Genomic DNA, 6,763 nt, shown 5'->3' with positions numbered 1-6,763 from the left:
CAAAAGCATGGCAGACGCCTTACATACCCCCGCGGGGTGTTGCTTTAATTCCTTGCAGGGAACAAAAGGTGCTAATCCTAAGGAACGCTACCTGCTAGCACCTCCCCAGGCGACGCCATCATCAACAGTGGGCTGCCCAGTGCCGGCGCCAATCCCATCCAGATCAGTGGCGTCGGCGGCCCGATCACTACACCACGACACTCAAATCAGCGTGAAACAATCTGTTGGCATATGTCACCTAAGGCGACACATTTAGTGTCGGCAAAGATCTATGGCGACAGAAATGAGTTTTCGCCTATAGTCCTGCCGGGAAAGGCCTTTACCGACAAATAAATCTATGCCGACAGACAGTTTGATGGGCTAGGTGAGATCTATGGCGACAGACAATTCTATACCGATGGACTATGCTATGCCGACAAATCATCTGACAATGTGCTATGCCAACACATAGTGCAACGTCCATTGTTACGCCGACAGTTTGTCTATTAATGTGCTATGCCGACACATAGTGCGACGTCCAATGCTTCTGCCGACACTTTTGCTGCCAGGGCTCCACATTTCAGCACAAAATGCATTTACATCATATTTTCAATAAAATTACATGCGTTCAATGCACAATACATATACAAATAATTGCACTCTTATATTCATCACAAGACACCATTCACCATTCACTAGTACATTTATTCAACATATATTGAAAATTTGGTATCTTCACTCGAGTTTGCTACAACCATGAAGGTAATACATAAGTCGACATACAAGACATGTCCTACTACAAAATATAAAGGCTAAGCTCCTAAGAGACCAATTGTTCGATCACTTGGCTACTACAAAATACTTCCTCTGTGCTGAAATACTTGTAGTTGGGGGAAACTAGTTCAAGTTCCCCCAACTACGAGTATTTTGGTAGAGGGAGTATTATGAAAGAGACCAATCCTTCAATCACCAAGCCGGCATAAACATCCATATGAACAAAACGTGTCTACCATGTTATGAACAAAAGCGATGACCGGAACATCTTAGATCAACTTGTGGACTTGCAACTTTCTGTCATGTCCCTGCAACAAAAGAACTTCTATGTTTGAGCAATCATAGAAATGAGAATTTGTTCAAACTTGCGAGTTGCCAATGATCCCAAAGATCTAAAACAATATCTAAAAAATAGAAGATATTGCAAACAGTTTGGTTACATAAGATATCCTTATCAGAAAATAAACCAAAGCCACGCTAGCTCCTACCATATCACATGGTTTACTATAAAAATTATGCGCCCATTCTTAAGCAATCAGATTTGTTCTAAGGCATCAGTAATAAGGTTCTTACTGTAACTTTAGAGATTTGAAGAAGACCAGAAAAAAGAGGGAAGCACAAGGGAAGAGAAGGGATGGCTGATGGAGAAATACAGTGATGAGAAAAGAGACAACAAGGGGGTAAATAAAAAGCGACAAAATACATTGACAAACAGGTCTAACTGTGAACAGAGTGTGTTTAAGTACATTTGATACTGAATTTTCTCTGTGAAGTGGATGATAAATTTTGCTCTTATTATTGCACATCCTATGATGCTGAAGCCGTTCTTTACAACATGAATAAAATAGAAAATACATTAATGTAGTGAATATTACACATAGAAGACTGTAGGGAAAATATAATTAAAAGGTGAGTGCAAGATCATCTCACCTATGTTTCGCAAGGGGCACCACGCATTCGTCTCGGAACTCTTGGTCGTCGGAGGATGAGATCAGACCAACTATCGATTGCACAAGGTCAGGAACGTATTCAAGAATCTGGAATTCACATAAACAACACGTTACTACAATGCTTGTTGTCAGTTCAGGTAGCAAAAGGAAGAATGGTTGGCCGAATAATGCACGTATTTTGTAAGGCCATGCCGAGCTGACGGTCCTAAGGTGCAGCACACCATGTAACATCAATATATAATGCTTACTAATATTCCTGCTTCTATTAAAAACTGTAACCATAATATCAGTTTGTTCCTCAAAGAATACGAGGTTGGTTTGCACAGTTATTTGCACAGATTAAGACAGTTTGCACCCTAGTCTATCTACTGGCAGTATAGGATCAGCTCTCATCCAACTAACAGTAATATGTCTTCAGTTAAAAAATTATGACAGGCTGAAAGTAAACAAGAAATGAAAGTCTTCACAAATGTGTTGCTCTCCTGTTAGCAGAAAACATGCAGCACATACCTGTAGATTCCTCTAGTTGATAGACCAAGAAAATAAGATGAATCAGATAGACGGAGCTAGATGGTGCAATATCCCATGTTGGTGCTCCAATCTACAGGGCCGAATTGATTAAGGGCTCTTCAATCACCACCACGGTTAGCATTCCCTTGGTTGTGAACCACAATCACAGTCGATCAGTCACTGCAAGTATTAAAGCAGTAAGAACACGCACACTCACCTACATCTGTTTCTGGCGAACATATGTGCCAAGTGCATACAAACTGGGCTGAGTTGTTCTTTCAGTATACGAAATTATTTGCAACACAAAGAATCTCTGTTTAGTACACTATTTTCTCAAGCAAACATCGCTTGGCTTTGATAGTGGTCATATTGAGATAACTGAAACTTAGTGATAGAAGTAAAGGAAGCATGATCACACACACACACACACACACAAAGCTACTTTCATTAGGAACTTAGATGATTAATTAGGAGAAAGAAAAGTAAAGAACGTTAAACAAGTCAAAATTTGTAGAGAGGAAAACACGGAGAATTGGCTAATACCTTGATTAAGAACTTGAACAGTGCAGTAGTGATCAACATGTAAAGAAAAAAGTACTTCATGGGCCACTGCCAAGATCACACCTTCTTCCACACTGTCCGTCAGCTCAGCACCCACAGCCAACAGCTAGCCTTTTCCGTGTTTGTCGTTCTTTACCTTGGTTTGTTCAGCGGCTGAAAGTAACGAATGTAAGAAATGAAAGTCTTCACAAATTTGGTACTCTCCTGTTAGCAGAAAAAATGCAACATATGTGGGTTGTAAAGAACATATTTGAGTATAATGGAGTGTATTAGATAAAAAGGTAGATGCTAAACTTGGTAATTGAGGAAAATGGAAACACTAAAATGCGGTTCAGTTTATTACTAGGCAACATCACATGCTAAGTAATAATTATCGTTTCAAAAGCAAAAGGCACGTTCAACAATAAATATCAGTTTATTGAGAATATGGTTTCTGTTTAGTACTAAGGGTACTGAATTGATGTTCCAAACATCCAATGTGAAGCTAAGATTTCAAGATTATCTCTTTATTTGTGGTCTCTGACATTGTCATATCTAAAATCTGCTGTAATAACAGGAAGAAGCATATAGAAATGATGTAATAACAGGCAGAAGCATATGGGTTCAGTTCGGCCCTTTAACGCTATAGACCAAATGTTAATTTCTGTAAAGGAACAGGAAGCATATTGGGCTGATTGCACGGAATGGGAGCTATAAATGTTGGGTGCACAACCTTTCTTGAAATAGATATGACCAATATATCCAGCAATTAAGAGAGTCATGTTTCATATTTGGGGTTACAAATCAATAGTCAACAAGAGACGCACTTCAAAGGATACAAATTAGACTTTATACATCACTTTTAAATGCAAAAACAAAATGGTGATGCAGGGTATTATCCCAAAGAATGAACAATTCTGTGGTACATAATCGCAAAAATCACACTCCAAAGATTGTACTTTACATACCTAAAGTTGTACACCACAGTCCTGCTAGAGAATCTGGATACTTGTTCCCATTGATGTCATAAACATAAGAACCCTGCATATGTAGGTTAACATTGTATAAGAAAAACATAGATACATAGTTTACATCCATAGCATACTGTAATGAACATCTTAGCTGCCATTTCCAATATCAAACGCTACATTGCATGAGAAGTAAACATATATAATGCTATAATTAGAGAGTCACAACCTCAGATCTCTAAATAACCAACGGATGCACACCATTGCTCTGCCATCCAGCTGTGAATGGTGCCAACATGCCATGCCCCTTAAACCTGGGAAGGTCATACTATCAATGTCAATACTGGCTAGTAAACTGAGCGACTTCTTCTTCCCTGCACTATCTCTCTTCTCCTTTCAAATAGAACCTGCTATCCATCAAAATCCATGGTAGGGAAGAGCGGGTCTTACCTCAAACCACTGAAAATGAAATCCTTATGCTAGCTGGTGGTCACATGTTCCTTTTCCCCTTTGATTAATCTCCTGTATTATCTAATTTCAGAACCCTAATTTGACCTCGTTGCCAATAATGGAGATGAGAGAGAAGGTAGGCAGATCGGGAAGATTTGCAGCTTGCCTGTTGAGATCTGGAGGTACACGTGTCGCCGGTGGAGGAAGAAGAACGGCGGGCGGCTCCTCAGCAACGGACGGCGCAGCTGCTCCTCAACGGCGGGTGGTGGGCGGACGATGCTCCTCTATCACGGACGGCGCTGCTGCTGATGCGGGCTGAGGGAAGGAACGCCCGGGGTTTGAGATGCATCGGCATGAGGGGACCAGCGTGAGGGCTTGGCTGGTGGCACGAAGGTCGTGGGTGGCGGCGCGGGCGCATTAGGTTTAGGTCTCTGTGTTGTGTGTGGGCGGCAGCGAGAGGGAGGGGTGAGATTGGGGAACGATGATATTATTGGATTGGGGAAAAGTGGGTGTTTCACCTGAGTGTCCACTGTTCTCATCCTGCACCATATAAGTATTTTGAATGGACCCACCTGAACAACCCCGACACTTTTTGTGTCCCTAAGAATCGGCGACACACAAACAATCAGTAGAGTCTATATGTGCCGATCGAAATTACGTCGGCGCTTTGGCGATGCTTTGGCGACAAATAATGTGTCATGTGCTTATATAACACTAACTCACTGTGTGTCGGTATACTTTGGCACAAAAAAGGTGCCGGCGATTCTCACTTCTACCAACAGATGCATGTCGTCTTTGTAGTGTCGTGGTGTGGTGGATGCAGCTGCCTCACTCCGAGCGCGGCGCGAGCTCGGAGGCTCGTAGCTGTCGTCGCTCGTCTCCGGGGTCGCGAGGAGTTCGGGGGAGCCGCTGAAGCCCGCAGTCCCTCCGCTGCTGCCTGAGGAGCTGCAGGAGGACCAACAGGCGGGGCTGCTCCTTGCCAGTTCGTCACCACTGTCGTTTCCCTTAGGTCAGCATTCCAGCCGGCGTCCTTCTGCATCAAAGACCTTGAAGAACATCAAGGAGGCGCCGTCATATTCAAGATGGATCACGAAGGCGCCGTCTGCGCGACAGACCCGGGCAATCTCACCCCAGCCCCGGGTCATGAAGACCTTGCCCAGAGCGACGACCGCGACCTCCGCTCCAGTTGCAGGGGTGCCACAGTCGGCGTGCTGCAGCCAGAGCTCCAGGGCCCCGCTCGGCGGCATCTCGAAGGCGAAGGAGGGACGAAGGCGGATCCACAAAGTTGGAGGCATGGCAGCGTGAAGCACAAGCTCGCGAGAGGAGCGCTTCGCGTGGACTCTAGGGGGGGCGACGCGCACCACTGTGACTCGCCGGCGTCGGCGGCGACGCTGTCGATGTTGCTCGGTGCCCTCCCCCCTGGGGCCTACGACGCGGGCATGCAAGGGCAGTGGAAACCCAGGCGGCGGCCGCTCATACCACGGCCTCGACACCACATGCCAGGCACCTTCATCCCGGTGACAAAGGATTGGCCTCTTCTTCAGCGGGAGGGGGTCAGGACCCTTGTCGGTGTCAAAACCGGCGGATCTCGGGTAGGGGGTCCCGAACTGTGCGTCTAGGCGGATGGTGACAGGAGACAAGGGACACAATGTTTTACCCAGGTTCGGGCCCTCTTGATGGAGGTAAAACCCTACGTCCTGCTCGATTAATATTGATGATATAGGTAGTACAAGAGTAGATCTACCACGAGATCAAGGAGGCTAAACCCTAGAAGCTAGCCTATGGTATGATTGTTGTATGACGAAGTTGTCCTACGGACTAAAACCCTCCGGTTTATATAGACACCGGAGAGGGTTAGGGTTACACAAAGTTAGTTACAATGGTAGGAGATCTTGAATATCCGCATCGCCAAGCTTGCCTTCCACGCCAAGGAAAGTCCCATCCGGACACGGGACGAAGTCTTCAATCTTTTATCTTCATAGTCCTGGAATCCGGCTGAAGGTATAGTCCGGCTACCCGAGCACCCCCTAATCCAGGACTCCCTCAGTAGCCCCTGAACCAGGCTTCAATGACGACGAGTCCGGTGCGCAGATTGTCTTCGGCATTGCAAGGCGGGTTCCTCCTCCAAATTCTTCATAAAAGTTTGTAAATACCAAGAGTAGTGTCCGGCTCTGCAAAATAAGTTTCCACGTATTGCCACAGAGAGAATAATATTAACACAAATCTAATCTGCTGACGTATTCTGCAGCGTGACATCACACTACGGCCAAGCCTTTATTCAAATCATTTTCACTTCTCCACCTCAGCGTGTTTTGCGAGGCGGTTTCCTTGGCACGTCTTGTTAAAGCAGAGATCGTGTCCCCCATTTACGGGATTCTCATCAATACGGACGTGGGTAACCCAATCCTGCTCGTTAGCATGTCTTCTCGATTAAAGGCGAGTCCCAAACGGTTACGGGGAGGGCTCCTGGTATTCAACCTCTTATAAAGAGACCAAGGCCTTACTCCTTTTCTCCAATCTCAAAACAAGTTCGCCCGTCGCCTCGAGTTCCAACACCCTAGGCTCCAGATTCCAGGCGCTTCGGACCTTCGA

At 45.2% G+C, this 6,763-nt stretch overlaps 1 long non-coding RNA gene across 2 annotated transcripts; it reads right to left on the bottom strand.

Moving 5' to 3' along the window:
- Positions 1 to 622: 622 nt before the first annotated feature.
- LOC119300367 lies at positions 623 to 4,249 on the bottom strand. 2 transcript variants are annotated; one of them, XR_005146432.1, is made up of 7 exons: positions 4,172 to 4,249; positions 3,951 to 4,035; positions 3,722 to 3,794; positions 2,757 to 2,978; positions 2,214 to 2,393; positions 1,684 to 1,790; positions 623 to 1,061 (listed from the first exon to the last, which is right to left on the bottom strand). It is a non-coding gene; the product is annotated as an uncharacterized LOC119300367 (long non-coding RNA). The 2 variants fall into 2 exon arrangements; XR_005146431.1 differs by having other exon boundaries at positions 2,757 to 2,927.
- Between the last annotated feature and the right edge of the window lie 2,514 nt (positions 4,250 to 6,763).

Source organism: Triticum dicoccoides, chromosome 5A (genome assembly GCF_002162155.2).
Source record: "Triticum dicoccoides isolate Atlit2015 ecotype Zavitan chromosome 5A, WEW_v2.0, whole genome shotgun sequence".
NCBI lineage: Eukaryota > Viridiplantae > Streptophyta > Magnoliopsida > Poales > Poaceae > Triticum > Triticum dicoccoides.
Note: the sequence above shows the minus strand (reverse complement) of the source record. Positions and strands in the feature narration are given on the sequence as shown.